The 12,803-nt window shown below is 42.8% G+C and overlaps 1 protein-coding gene across 2 annotated transcripts in view; it reads left to right on the forward strand.

Annotated features, from left to right (window-relative positions):
* Positions 1 to 9,636: 9,636 nt before the first annotated feature.
* mtus2a (microtubule associated tumor suppressor candidate 2a) overlaps positions 9,637 to 12,803 on the forward strand; it is a 42,376-nt gene continuing 39,209 nt past the window's right edge. For both annotated transcript variants that reach the window (XM_029448204.1, XM_029448205.1), the window contains exon 1: positions 9,637 to 9,754. The gene's annotated coding sequence lies outside the window, so the exon portion shown is untranslated. The remainder of the gene's footprint in view (positions 9,755 to 12,803) is intronic.

Genomic DNA, 12,803 nt, shown 5'->3' on the forward strand with positions numbered 1-12,803 from the left:
TTTTTGGGATTAGTATTCTGCTTGTCCATTTGAAGTGGATCCATGTTGGACCCTGTCCGGCCAGTAGGGGGCAATAGTGGAGCGTTTGTAACTCAGGGAATGACTTTATCCACGGACTGCCAGCTTCTTGTCATTCTGTAGAGAGCGACCTGCATGTGTCCTTTATCAATTGTTTGTGAAGATGCAGCACAAGTTACAGGTACTGTATATTCACTGATTGACTGTAGATGAATAATCTGCATTTTATGTAATAATTTGTAAAGAAAAACGATATCTTATCTGAATTAGAAAAGTGAAAATAATCTTTCAATCATAAATAAAAAAAGTCATGTTTGATCTGTTAACTGCCTGACCGACAACACACCGAGCTGCAGCGCACTCTACAGACAGAAGTGTTTCTGTCGAGTCCTGCAGTCAAAACCTTTTCAGCAAAATGTCATTGACTTTACTTGTATGGAAAGTAAAAGTAGCCTCCTCATTGTGCAGTAAAATGTTCCCTGACAATGTTTTACTTTTGTGTATGAATGTCCTCATCTCGTTATGGCTTTTTAGGCCGTGTTACAGACAACAGCATTAGATGGGGGGAAAACTCAGCCCCCTCATTCATTTGAGTGAGGGAGTGGTGAAAAGTAACTAAGTACGTTTATTCAAATACTAGTACACTTTTGAGGTACTTTTACTTTTCTTAAGTAAGTATTAAGTTAAGTATATTTTCTTATATTTCTATAGTTACTTTGTAGATTCAGATTAATAATACAAAAATATACTCAACTAATATTGTAATGGCACAATTTCCAATTTCAAATGTTCCCATGTTCTTATGTCTACACAGGTATTTGCTTGTCTCTACCTGTGTCCTGTCACCCATTTCCTGTCACCTGTGCACCCTTATATAGTGACAGCCTAGTGCATTTTATCACCTTTTTTTTATCGCATTCTGAAATGGGTCATTCTGCATAATGAGTACTTTTACTTTTGATACTTTAAGTGGGGTTTTTACGGCAATACTTGTGTACTTTTTACTAAAGTAAGACTTTGAACACATGACTTTGACTTGTTACAGAGTATTTATATACTGTGGTATTGCTACTTTCACTTAAAAGGTCTGAGTACTTCCACCACTGCTCATAGTATAGCCTATTCTTCATGTGCAAACACGTGACAAAACTGTGTGACGTATGCGTGCGACACCATGTTGGATGGTATACAAATCTAAAATGGTGTCTAAAGCGAACAACAACAGCAATACAACTTATTATTGTTATTATTTTGTATAATATTTTATATTATTTTTTATAGTATTTTGGCTCTCTGGAGTCCTCTGCAAAGGCAAGATTCAGAGAAAAAGTCAAAATTTGTGGCCTTGACCCGCACACGCTAAAGCCGTCGGATTATATTGAGGATTTAGATTCATTACCGCCGATTGAATATCCTGATATTGTGAACTACCTTGTGCTACAAACGTCGTGGGCAATCAACGCACAAATGAAGGCATACAAGAGCTTAGATACTTATAATTTCTTTGTTTCATGCTGGGTTGGTAGTCTTCTTACCAAACCAGTGAAAGATGACAGGGTGCTCGTCCATGCCCATGTAAATCACTCTCAAAGAGCTCGAGATACACCGCTCAAGCCATGGTTTGTGAGTGAGAAGAGCGGCGATGTTATCCTCGCACACTGTGATTGTATGGCGGGATTAAGCGAAGCATGTTCTCACATTGGTGCTTTGCTTTTCACAAGTGAAGCACACAAATTCACATCTTCAGCTACCAGGTAAAAATTTTATTTTCATTAGAAATAATAGTTATATTTCCCAACATTTTCTCCCCTTCCCCTCAAACACACACTAAATAGAATTATATGAATCTAAAGTTTTGCAATTATTACAGATTGTTGCATCTGAAAAAGCATCACTAGATGTGTAATTTGACCAGTTCAAACACAATTTTAATTAATTTTTTCGTTCTTTCTTTCTTTAGATTGGGTTGTACACGTGAAAGATTTGCAAGAGAAGCATATGAAAGAAAGATGTGTGGAGCCCATGAGCACTTTGTTGTGTCTGACAGTGGTCTCAACATTAATCCCCAGTGGCCTCATCTTGGAGCTTCACCCGATGGAATGGTGAATTGTGATTGCTGTGGTACTGGATGCTGCGAGATAAATTGTCCATTTTGTTATAAACAATCAACAATATGTGAAGCTGCTAGTCAAAAAAAACAGCTGCTTAATTGAACATATCACTGGATCACAAACATGCATACTATTATCAAGTACAGGCACAGATTTTATCATTGATGTGGAATACTGTGATTTTGTGGTTTGGACTGAACAGGATGTTCATATTGAACGCTTCTATGCAAATAATGTATTTTGGGAAGCAGCTGTAGCCAAGGCTTCTAAATTGCACACTGTTGGTGTACTACCAGAAATATTAGGAAAATGGTACACCAGGCCTATTACACTTAATGTAGAAGAAGAAGAGGAAGACTCGGATGGTGAAAGTGGGCCCTGGTGCTATTGCAGAGAAGACATTCAGGGAAGCCAACTCATTGGGTGTGACAATAGCAATTGCAAAATTGTTTGGTACCATATAAAGTGTCTGATAATTGACCTAGCTCCAACAGGACAGTGGTACTGTCCTTCTAGTCAGGCTAATCAATAAATGCAAGTACATGTATGTGTAATTTCTTTCTCCTCACACATACCAAATCTTGGCACCACATCACCCCAGTCCTCAAAGAACTCCACTGGCTACCTGTCTCCCTCCGAATCAACTACAAACTCCTGGTCCTCACCACCTAGCCCCCTCCTATCTCTGACCTCATCTCCCCCTACCAACCCCCACGGTCCCTCAGATCCACCTCAGCTGGTCTCCTTCCCACTCCCAAATCCAAGCTGCGCAGCTTTTGGAGACAGAGCTTTCTCCAGGGCAGCACCCAGGCTCTGGAACTCCCTCCCCCAAGACATCCGTGACTCTCAGTCCCTCTCCATATTTCAGTCCCGCCTCAAGACGCACCTCTTCTCAAGTATCATTTGCTAGCCCCCTGTTAACCGTATTATTATTATTATTATTATTATTATTATTATTATTATTATTATTATTATTATTATTATTATTATTATTATTATTATTATTTATTTATTTTTCCTTTTCTCTTTCCCTTTCTTCCCTCGTCCTAACCCCTCCCCCCACTTCCCCTACTATTGTAAAGAGGAGTTCTTGAAACTTTGTTAGAGAGTTGAGAGTGCCTGAATAAACAAATCCACCACATATTGACATTACTTGCTGTAGTATCATGAAATTTTCAAGTCCAGTGTAGAATTTGGTTTTCTCTTCATTTATCTGAAAACTGGCTTCAGTTAAATCTGCTTCCAATAAATGTTTCTTCAGTTCCACCAATTCGCAAGTCATGTGTCGATTGCACTGCTCGATTGCAGATATTTGTAACCAAGTGAGATCTGTTTGGCATTCACAATCTCTTGTCTCTGGGAGGTTTTGATCTGTGAGAATTTCATTGTTTGAATCTGTTCAACAAAAGGTAAACATTTATTAGTAAAACTAAAATAAGAATTTCATTAAATATATTTATCAGCACATGCTTTTAAACTTAGGGACTTTATATACATATATTGTAAACATCTTACCTGGCGAAGATGATACACATTCTAGATCTAGCGTATTCAAAGATACCGAGGCATGGGCTGCTTCTAATTTTGCTTTCTTGGCAGATCTTTCCTTCATCCTGCTGCTTCTTGATGCTGCGAGATGAGCATTCGTCCTGATCTTTTCGTGTCCTAATTTTTGTGTTGGCGCCCAATCTGGGTTTGTTTTATCATAAGGCTTTGCCGCTTCTCCTAGTGACGAGAAGTAAGGTGAGAAGTAAGGTCTTACAGTGTTCGGGTATATCATAAGCACAAATGTTTAATGTAAACATTGAAAACATAGCTTTAGCATGAGCTCTTACCAGATATAAAGTGGACGCCACACACACGGGTGAATTGTGCTTTTTCTTCTGTTAAATCCTTACGATTTATGTTGCTAAACCACAGCTTAGGGCGTTCGGTAGACAGTAATTCATCCCTCTTTTGTAGATCGTTGTTTTTGATGATTTTAGGAAATCTAAAGAACCGTTTCTCTGGGTCACGAGTAGCGTTATTACCACAAGTATACACTGCGCACAAGGTTGGCATTTTCTTTCAATCTTAGACGTTTAAATACAAAGAAGATTACGAAGCGTTGCGTTGCAGCAACTCACACGTGAGCGGCCGCCGTCTTGGTTGTGTATACCATTCAACATGGCTGATTTCCGGTTGGAAAATAAGCGTGACGTCACATGCACACGATCAATACCAGGGTTTTTTAACCAGGGCGGTGGTGCCCCCCAGGGGGTGTTCAGAGAACGTAAATCCAAATCCAGTCTGCAATAGAATAAAACGGGGGACTGACTATTTTTCCTGGCCAAGGTCAGGGTCCTTGAATACAACACGAGCGTCATCACATGGTCAAGTCATGTCAAAAAACTTCAATATTAAACGAGACGGTCATTGACATCAGCGAAGGCAGCATGGCGAGTGTAAAAAAAGAGAAAGGTGGATGCAGAATGTCACTTTCCAGGAGAAATGGACGAACGATTATTTATTTGTGGAAGTAAAAGGCCAGTGTGCTTAGTTTGTGCGGACACGCTTATAGTGATGAAAAAGACTCTCGAGCGTCATTACAGCACGAAACATGTCAAACTGCACGAGCTGAAAGGACGAGTGTGTTTGGATAAAGTTAACGCTCTTCGTGTCCTGTCCCATCAGATTATTTAATGTCATGTATTTATGTTATAGTTTAGTTCATGTTCAGTATGTAATACCTCTCAGGTCAGGTTATGTTAAGTTACAGTCACGCTTGTCTAGTGTCGTCTTTCACTTCCTGTTTTGTATTGAAACTCACCTTTCCCTCTCGTTCCAGGTCACTTAACTTCCTGCCTTGTGTGTTTTCCCGCTTCTGTGATCGTCTGCCCCGCCCTGATTGTTGTCACCAGTGTCCCCTTACCTCATGTATAAATAGTCCTGTCTCCCCTTGTCTTGTGCCAGTTCATCTTGTAAACTTAATCAAGTGTATGTTTCTTGTTATTAATGGGATTTTGGATTAAAATATCTTTTTGTTTGAACGTCGCTGTTTGAGTCATTCATTCAAAGCCACGCCGTCTTCGCAGAACAACTTACTCCACCTGTTCTATATCCAGCATGGAGTGCAGGACCTCACCAACTGTCAGGTGGAATTCCAAGCCTCAGTCACCAACCAAGTGAACCACCTGAAAGTCCAGCTCCAACGAGTCCTCACCCAGCGGGAGACTGCTTCCCAAGCCATGCCTCCGGCTGTGGATGTTCCAACTGCTCCAAGCCCTGCCATCGTTCAGGCCATGAACCATGTTGTCTCTCCGTCTCTGTGTCTGGTCTCCCTGGAAAAGTTTTCAGGCGAGTCAGGTGATTGTAGAACGTTTTTGGTTCAATGTGAATTGCATTTTAAACACAATCCCGCCGCCTTTGGTTCAGATCAAGCTAAAATTGCTTTTATTCTAGCCACCGCCGAGTGGTCAAGAGACTCAGAGATTTGTCAGTCATTGATTTAATTTAAAGACACATTAAGTAAAAATTTTGATCATACGTCCCCGGCAAGAGAAGCATCCTGCATACTCATGCAAATCAACCAACGCCAGCAGAAAGTAGTCGATTACGCCATTGAGTTCCGCACCATAGCCGCCGATAGTGGTTGGAACTCGCCAGCTTTAGTCGACGCCTTCATGAACGGATTGTCGGATCCGATCAAAGACTATTTGGCGCACCTAGAACTACCAGAGGATCTTGAGACCATCATTGCCTTTGCGATTCGCGTGGACAGCAGACTGAGGGAGCGGGATAGGGAACAACAAAGGCCCGCGGTTCGCTCTCCCAGTCACCAGGGACGCTCTCCGGTGGGTCGTCTACCATGGACATCCTTGCCTTCCAGCTCATCAGCCCCTGAGAGACCAGCGTCATCCCAGGCATCAGAGGAACCAAGATTCCTCTGGAAGAGAGACAGCGCCGCCTCCGGGAAAGTTGCTGCTTTTACTGCGGCCAACAAGGGCATCAGCTTGCAGGCTGTCAAAGAAAAAGGGGAGACTCACCAGCTCGGAGGGGGGCGCTGATGAGCCAACTCTCTTCTTCATTCCCTTCTCGTTCAATGACTCAGGTAACCCTTTCTGTGAATAACCAAGTTTTAAATCGAGAGGTGCTAGTTTCTGTATTCAGTATTCTGGGGCTGATGAAAGCCTCATGGACTGGCATCTAGCCGAACAGTGTCAGGCCAAAACTGTTTTTGACTAAGCCCATTCAAGCCAGCGCCTTAGATGGTCGATTGTTGTTCCTAGTGACCCACTGCACCGAGCCCATACTAATTGTGGTGAATGGTGACCACACTGAATGGATGAAATTGAATTTATTCAATTCAGCTCAACACCAGCTGATTTTGGGCTACCCATGGCTAACTAAGCACAATCCCCATATTGACTGGCGCACAGGTAAAATTAAAGGGTGGAGTTTGGAATGTCAATGTTCATGTTTCCCTGCTGTTAAAATCTCTGTCAATGAACCAAGTAACGACTCTCTGTACCCATATTTGGCTAAAGTTCCCTCATGTTACCATAAAAGAAGTGTTCAATAAGGCTAAAGCTATGTCGCTCCCTCCTCACCATCCTTTTGATTGCCCCATTGACTTGTTGATTGGGGCACCCATCCCCAAGGGACGCCTGTACTCCATATCTGGGCCGGAGAGAGCGGCAATGGACAACTACATCACCACTTCCTTGGAAGCTGGGATCATCCGTCCATCCTCCTCTCCCGTAGGAGCAGGTTTCTTCTTCGTGGTTAAGAAGGATGGCTCCTTCAGGCCTTGTATAGACTATAGCCCATTGAATGCCATGACAGTCAAGAATCGTTATCCTCTGCCACTAATGTCATCTGCCTTTGATCTGCTCCAGAAAGCAAAAGTGTTCACAAAACTTGACCCTAGGAATGCCTACCACCTCATCAGAATCAGAGAAGGTGATGAGTGGAAAACCAGATTCAATACTCCTATTGGCCACTACGAGTATCTGGTCATGCCATTCGGTCTTACCAATTCACCTGCTGTCTTTCAAACATTTGTCAATGATGTTCTGAGGGACTACCTCAATGTTTGTGTTCCTATACCTTGACCATATTTAGATTTTTTCCCCAGACATTCAGTCCCATGTCAACCATGTTCGCCAGGTTCTTGACAAACTGTTATCCAACCAGCCGAGAAATGTGAGTTTCATGCTGCCTCCATCTCCTTCCTGGGCTATATCATCACAGCCAACGCAATACAGATGGACCCTACTAAGGTCACTGCCGTGGCCGAATGGCCATCTCTGGTTAACAGGAAAAAGGTCCAACAATTTCTAGGGTTTGCAAATTTCTATCGGAAGTTTATTCGTAACTTTAGCACAGTTGCGGCACCCCTGCATGCACTCACCTCTCCCAATGTTCCTTTTTCGTGGAGTACCCAGGCAGAAAAGTCTTTCCGGTCCCTAAAGGAGAGATTCACCACGGCACCAGTACTCACCATTCCTGACATCTTGTTTTTTAACAGGTTCAATTTCACATTATCATATCGACCAGGATCACAAAATGTCACGCCTGTTTGAAGTCGAACCTAGTGCCAAAGAACCCAAATCAATCCTTCCACTTAACCATGTGGTTGGAGCTGTGTCATGGCAGATAGAAGAAAATGTTAAGCAGGCTAATGTGAGTTCAGCACCTAGTGGTTATCCAGACAACCGTTTGTTTGTGCCAGTGGCACTACGATCCAAGGTAATTCACTGTGCTCAAGCAAACCATGTTCGTGCTGAAGCAACGGTTTTGGTGGCCATCCATGAAGTCGGAGGTATCCGAGTACGTGGCGGCCTGTCCTGTCTGCGCCCAGAATAAAACATCATCCAGGGCTCAGATGAGTTTGCTCCATCCGCTTCCAGTTCCTCAACACCCATGGTCCCACTTCTCCATTGACTTTGTGACCGGCTTACCACCTTCAAAAGGTAACACGACCATTCTGACGGTGGTAGACCGCTTTAGTAAAATGGTACATTTCATTGCCCTAACCAAGCTTCCCTCTGCCAAGGTAACGGCAGAGGTCATGTTGCGTCATGTTTTCCGTATTCATAGCTTTCCCAGGGACATTGTATCAGACCGAGGTCCACAGTTCATTTCACGTTTCTGGAAGGAGTGCAATCTCCTTGGCGCCACAGTCAGCCTGTCTTCAGGATACCATCCACAATCTAATGGTCAAACAGAGCACATCATCCAGGAACTCGGAGTAGGAGACACGTGTCCCAAAACCAGGCCACCTGGAGTGACCACCTCACCTGGGTGGAATACGCCTACAACACCTTGCCTACGTCCGCCACCGGTTTTTCCCCTTTCCATTGCGCCAATGGGTACCAGCCGCCTCTATTCCCATCCAACAAGATGGAGGTTGCGGTCCCATTGGCTCACGCCATGATCAAGCGCTGTCGCCGGATCTGGGCCGGAGGCCGGGTCCTTTTCCAATTTCGAAAATAATTAATCCAGTCTCTGTTCGTCTAAGACGCCAGGTCAATGAAGGTCCAAGCCAGTCCAGGACAGGACCAAATGTAGAACGGACTCTAAGTGTTCCATTGACACCTCATTTGAGCCAATCAGAGCTTCCATGCCTTATCTACAGCCATCAATAGCCAATCAGTGTCAACTTGATAAGGAAGTGCCAGCCCCTCTTCTTCTGTTTACAGACCGAGCCTATAGCAACTGAGTCTCCCTCAGCTCTTACCTACCAGCTATAGTCATCTTCAGGCATCTTTTTCAACAGAAACATTCAGACGGAGTTTATTTGTCTTCAAATTCAGTATATTCAGACCACTATTACTCAGTGCACCAAAACCAAGCATAAGGTGCAAATAGTTGAAGAGCAGCTTTTAATTTACTTTGGGTATGTCATTTGTAGGTATTTTTGGGTAAATTCCCCCACACTGTAAGAGGTTTTAACAATATCAGATAATGTGCAGTTATTTTGAACAGATGAGGGCATGATAATCAAATATTGATGCATTCATGTGAAACTAAATGAAGCATTAGTTACTGTTCTTGGTCAGTTGGAAAAATTTAACTTATCTGTTAACCTTGGAAAAAACTTCTATATTATTAAAATAATAATATTAATAATAATTGTGTACCCAACACTGGGCAATTTTCCATGGACGCATCACACGCACATCAGAATCATAATCATTTTTATTGCCATGTAGGTTTTCACCTACAAGGAATTTGCTGTGGTGCAGTTGGTGCATAAATATAAAAAATTAACAATTGACAATATACACAAAATATAGACAGTAGAGACAATGTACGTGAGGGTTTGGACCACAGCCTCCTGCCGGATGGGAGTGACTGAAAAAGTATTTATCCAGGGTGGGAGGGGTCTGCTGAAATCTTACCTGGTACGACCCATCAGCACCGCTCCTCCTCCACCACCACCACCACCACCTCCTCCTCCTTCTCCTCCTCCTGTCCGCAGCATCTCCCTCTCCTTGCACTGCGAGTCAGAGAGAGAGAGAGAGAGAGAGAGAGAGAGAGAGAGAGAGAGAGAGAGAGAGAGACACGCTTGTGTTTCGTTTTGCAACTCAACTGCATTTGACAGGCGTTCTTAAATGAATCAACACCAGAGAAACCTGAAGGTAAGTCGCACAACTGAAGTCACCCTGCGGATATTTTCTGCAACGATGCTTCGAAGTCTAGCATCGGTTTCTTTTAGAAGTGTCGCACGTATTTTTGTCTGTATGATTCGGCTCTTGGTGCTTACTCGGTTCACTCGGCATTCTCAGATAAATACGGATCTGAGCGTTTTGTTTTCGCAGGGCCGATGCAGTGCATCTTGTGAGGGAATTTGTGTATCTGCAAAAAAACAACAAAAAACCTGTAATATGAAAGTTGAGCCGCAGATCGTGCTGTAAGAGGAGCAGTAGACTAAAGCAGATCATAACGTGGTTGGAGAGGGAGTGAGGTCAGACAGGGAAGAGCAGGTTGGTGTGATGGATGGATCAGGTCAAGTCTCTGTGGGTGAAGCTAATGATCAGACATAGATTACCCAGGCTTTAGACCTGACCTGATTATGATCCACTGTACTGAGAGGTGACCACAAATACACTTTAAAAGGAATTTGCATTTCTTTTGAAATAATGTTTATTTATTATTTTTGTATTTGTTAGTGTCTCCTCCGATTTTGTGCTATAATAATTTTGGGCATCAGGAAAAAGAAACAACAATGCAAAGCGCCATCCTTAAATGCCAGAAAAGATGCCAATTGTTTTATAGCTGACTCAGACTTTAGCCGTTTAATGGAAGTGTTTTTTTGAAGGAGTATATAAGCAGTGTGTGAAGAATGTGAATTTGAAATATGCTCTGTTCGGAGACTTATCAAAGGAATCATATATATTGGTTTCATTTTGTCAAATACCTCCATTCTGTTTCCTCTCTTCACCGTCATTTACCACCACACCTCACCTCTTACTCTTTAGTTTACTCCTGTGCAAAGCCAGATGAGTCAAATGCACAGTATCTTTACATGCTTTAGTTACTTTTTCAACAATTCCCATGTCCTCAGCCTCACCTTTAGGCTACTTAGAGGGTCGAGAGAGAGAAAAGGGAAAGAGAGGAGGGGGTGGATCAAGTAAAGGTGAGCAGAATGAGGGCATGTTGATCACACTCAGCTGTCTCTTGTCCTGATTGATCGCCGTCTGATGATTTGGTTGTCCTTGAAACACTTTGTGGGCTGCAGGTTTCAAGTCTTTGTTAGGGTAGGGTGCATCACTTTTTCCTTTTACTTGCCTAAAATGTTACTTGTTTCAGCTGTGCAAAGGTTCAAATCGTTTAGCATTTAGCTGCACTGCCCAGACGGGGTCGATAGATTCTACCCTGTGCATAAAATATGTGCAAGAAGTGTGGTTTTTGTGTTTATTGGAATCGTCTGCTGCCACTATCGATCTCAATATCAGAGACTTCCCACGTCTATGGATCTTCCAGTCCATCTTGCTAAATCTTGCCAATCCCTCCCAGTCATGTTAATGTGGAAGTTGACACTGCATCAAAACAGGGCAGCAGAGCCTGTGGCCTTGGCTGTAGCTGCTGTTCTGGAAGCTGATGCATGTGTGATTGATTCATTACATCTGACCTCTGCAATGTCTGAACAGCGATCAATTCAGCAGATCTCTGCCAGGAAAACCAGTCGCATCAGTGTGTGTGTGTGTGTTTTGTTGTAGTTGCTCGGGCACAGGTGCTTATGTACGTGTGTGTGTTTCTAAAGGTAAGACAGTTTGTCACAAAGCCCATGAGTGTAGCGCACCGGTGCGACCTTCAAGGTCATTTTATAGGACAGAACAGACGAGAAGGAGGATGAGGGAGGGAGAACTTTGAAATGATAAGTGAAGTGAAGGAGAGAGGAGAAGTATGCCTCTCAAATCTATGTTGTGTTTTAAAAAACAAAACATGTATTGCTTCTTTTTCTCTTTTATTTGGACAAAAGGATTGTGCTAATTGATATCACAGTGGTTTCTATGTTGTAGAATACTAATGTGTATGTGAACATATTTCTTTTAAAAGTAATTAAATGTGTGTGTAGAGACGAGAGAGTGACAGGAAGAGGAGGCTCCAGTTATTTCTCGTTGGTGTGTTGTGATCACTCATAATTAAACATTTTGGAGGCTTCTCTTTGCTCAGTAAAAGTATGGTGCATGGGTGTGTGTGTGTGTTCGTGTGTATGTGTGTAAATGAAGTGCCAACACACGTGCAAACACACATTTTCCAATTCACGCTGTCTTTGTCTGTAAGGTGGCAATGAGCTTGTTGTAGCTCCTCCCCTGCAGTCACAGGCAGGACATCAGAGGGTGAACAGAAAGGAACGCCTCCGTTGATGGCACACACACAGAAACAAACTGCACACACACATACACACGCGCTTCCCCCCCGCTATATTTCCCCCCCCCCGTTTTTTAAATGTACTTTTGTGCATTTAAATTATTTTAGTGAATAAGCTACAGCCCTTATTAAGCAAATGAATGCTACTCTATGAATGAAGCTAAACGGAATGTGTGCAGCAGTATTTTTTATCAGGACCGAGATGTAAGTGGCATACTTAACTTGAGTGTAAAAAGCCAGAGAATCATTCATTTTTTATGATACTTTTTCAGACTACTGTACAGTCTTTTTAAAACCTCTTCCATGTTCTTAAAGATAAACTGTCTGTCAGAACACCAGCGTATGTGAATCCTTAAACTGAGCAGCATTCCTCAAGGGGTCCTTTGACCCGACCTGTACTCTCTCACCTTCCTTTGTCCAATCTATGAAAACAGTCTTTTTCTTACGCACACACAGCAGCTTCAAACTATTACCATATTATAATTTATTTTGCACATCATCTGCACCTCAAAAAACCCTCAGCTCGCTCTATTCTTCGCTCACCTCTCACTGATCCTTTGCCAGTTTCCCTCCCCCACACCCCTGGGGTTTGACACTTGCATATAACACATGCATACACACTCTCACACATTGCAATACAAACTAGAATCCCCCACGTCCCCCTTCCTCTACACCCCATCTCACTCTCTGCAGCATCATTTGCTTTCATTATCACATTTTCCTAAAATAAACAGAAGTGACTCAGCCCGTCTAAGTTGCACTCAGCTTCTCTTTGTCTGGGCTGCCTCATCTTGCCAGCTTGGTGTGTGTGTG

This window comes from Cottoperca gobio, chromosome 14, assembly GCF_900634415.1.
Source record: "Cottoperca gobio chromosome 14, fCotGob3.1, whole genome shotgun sequence".
NCBI lineage: Eukaryota > Metazoa > Chordata > Actinopteri > Perciformes > Bovichtidae > Cottoperca > Cottoperca gobio.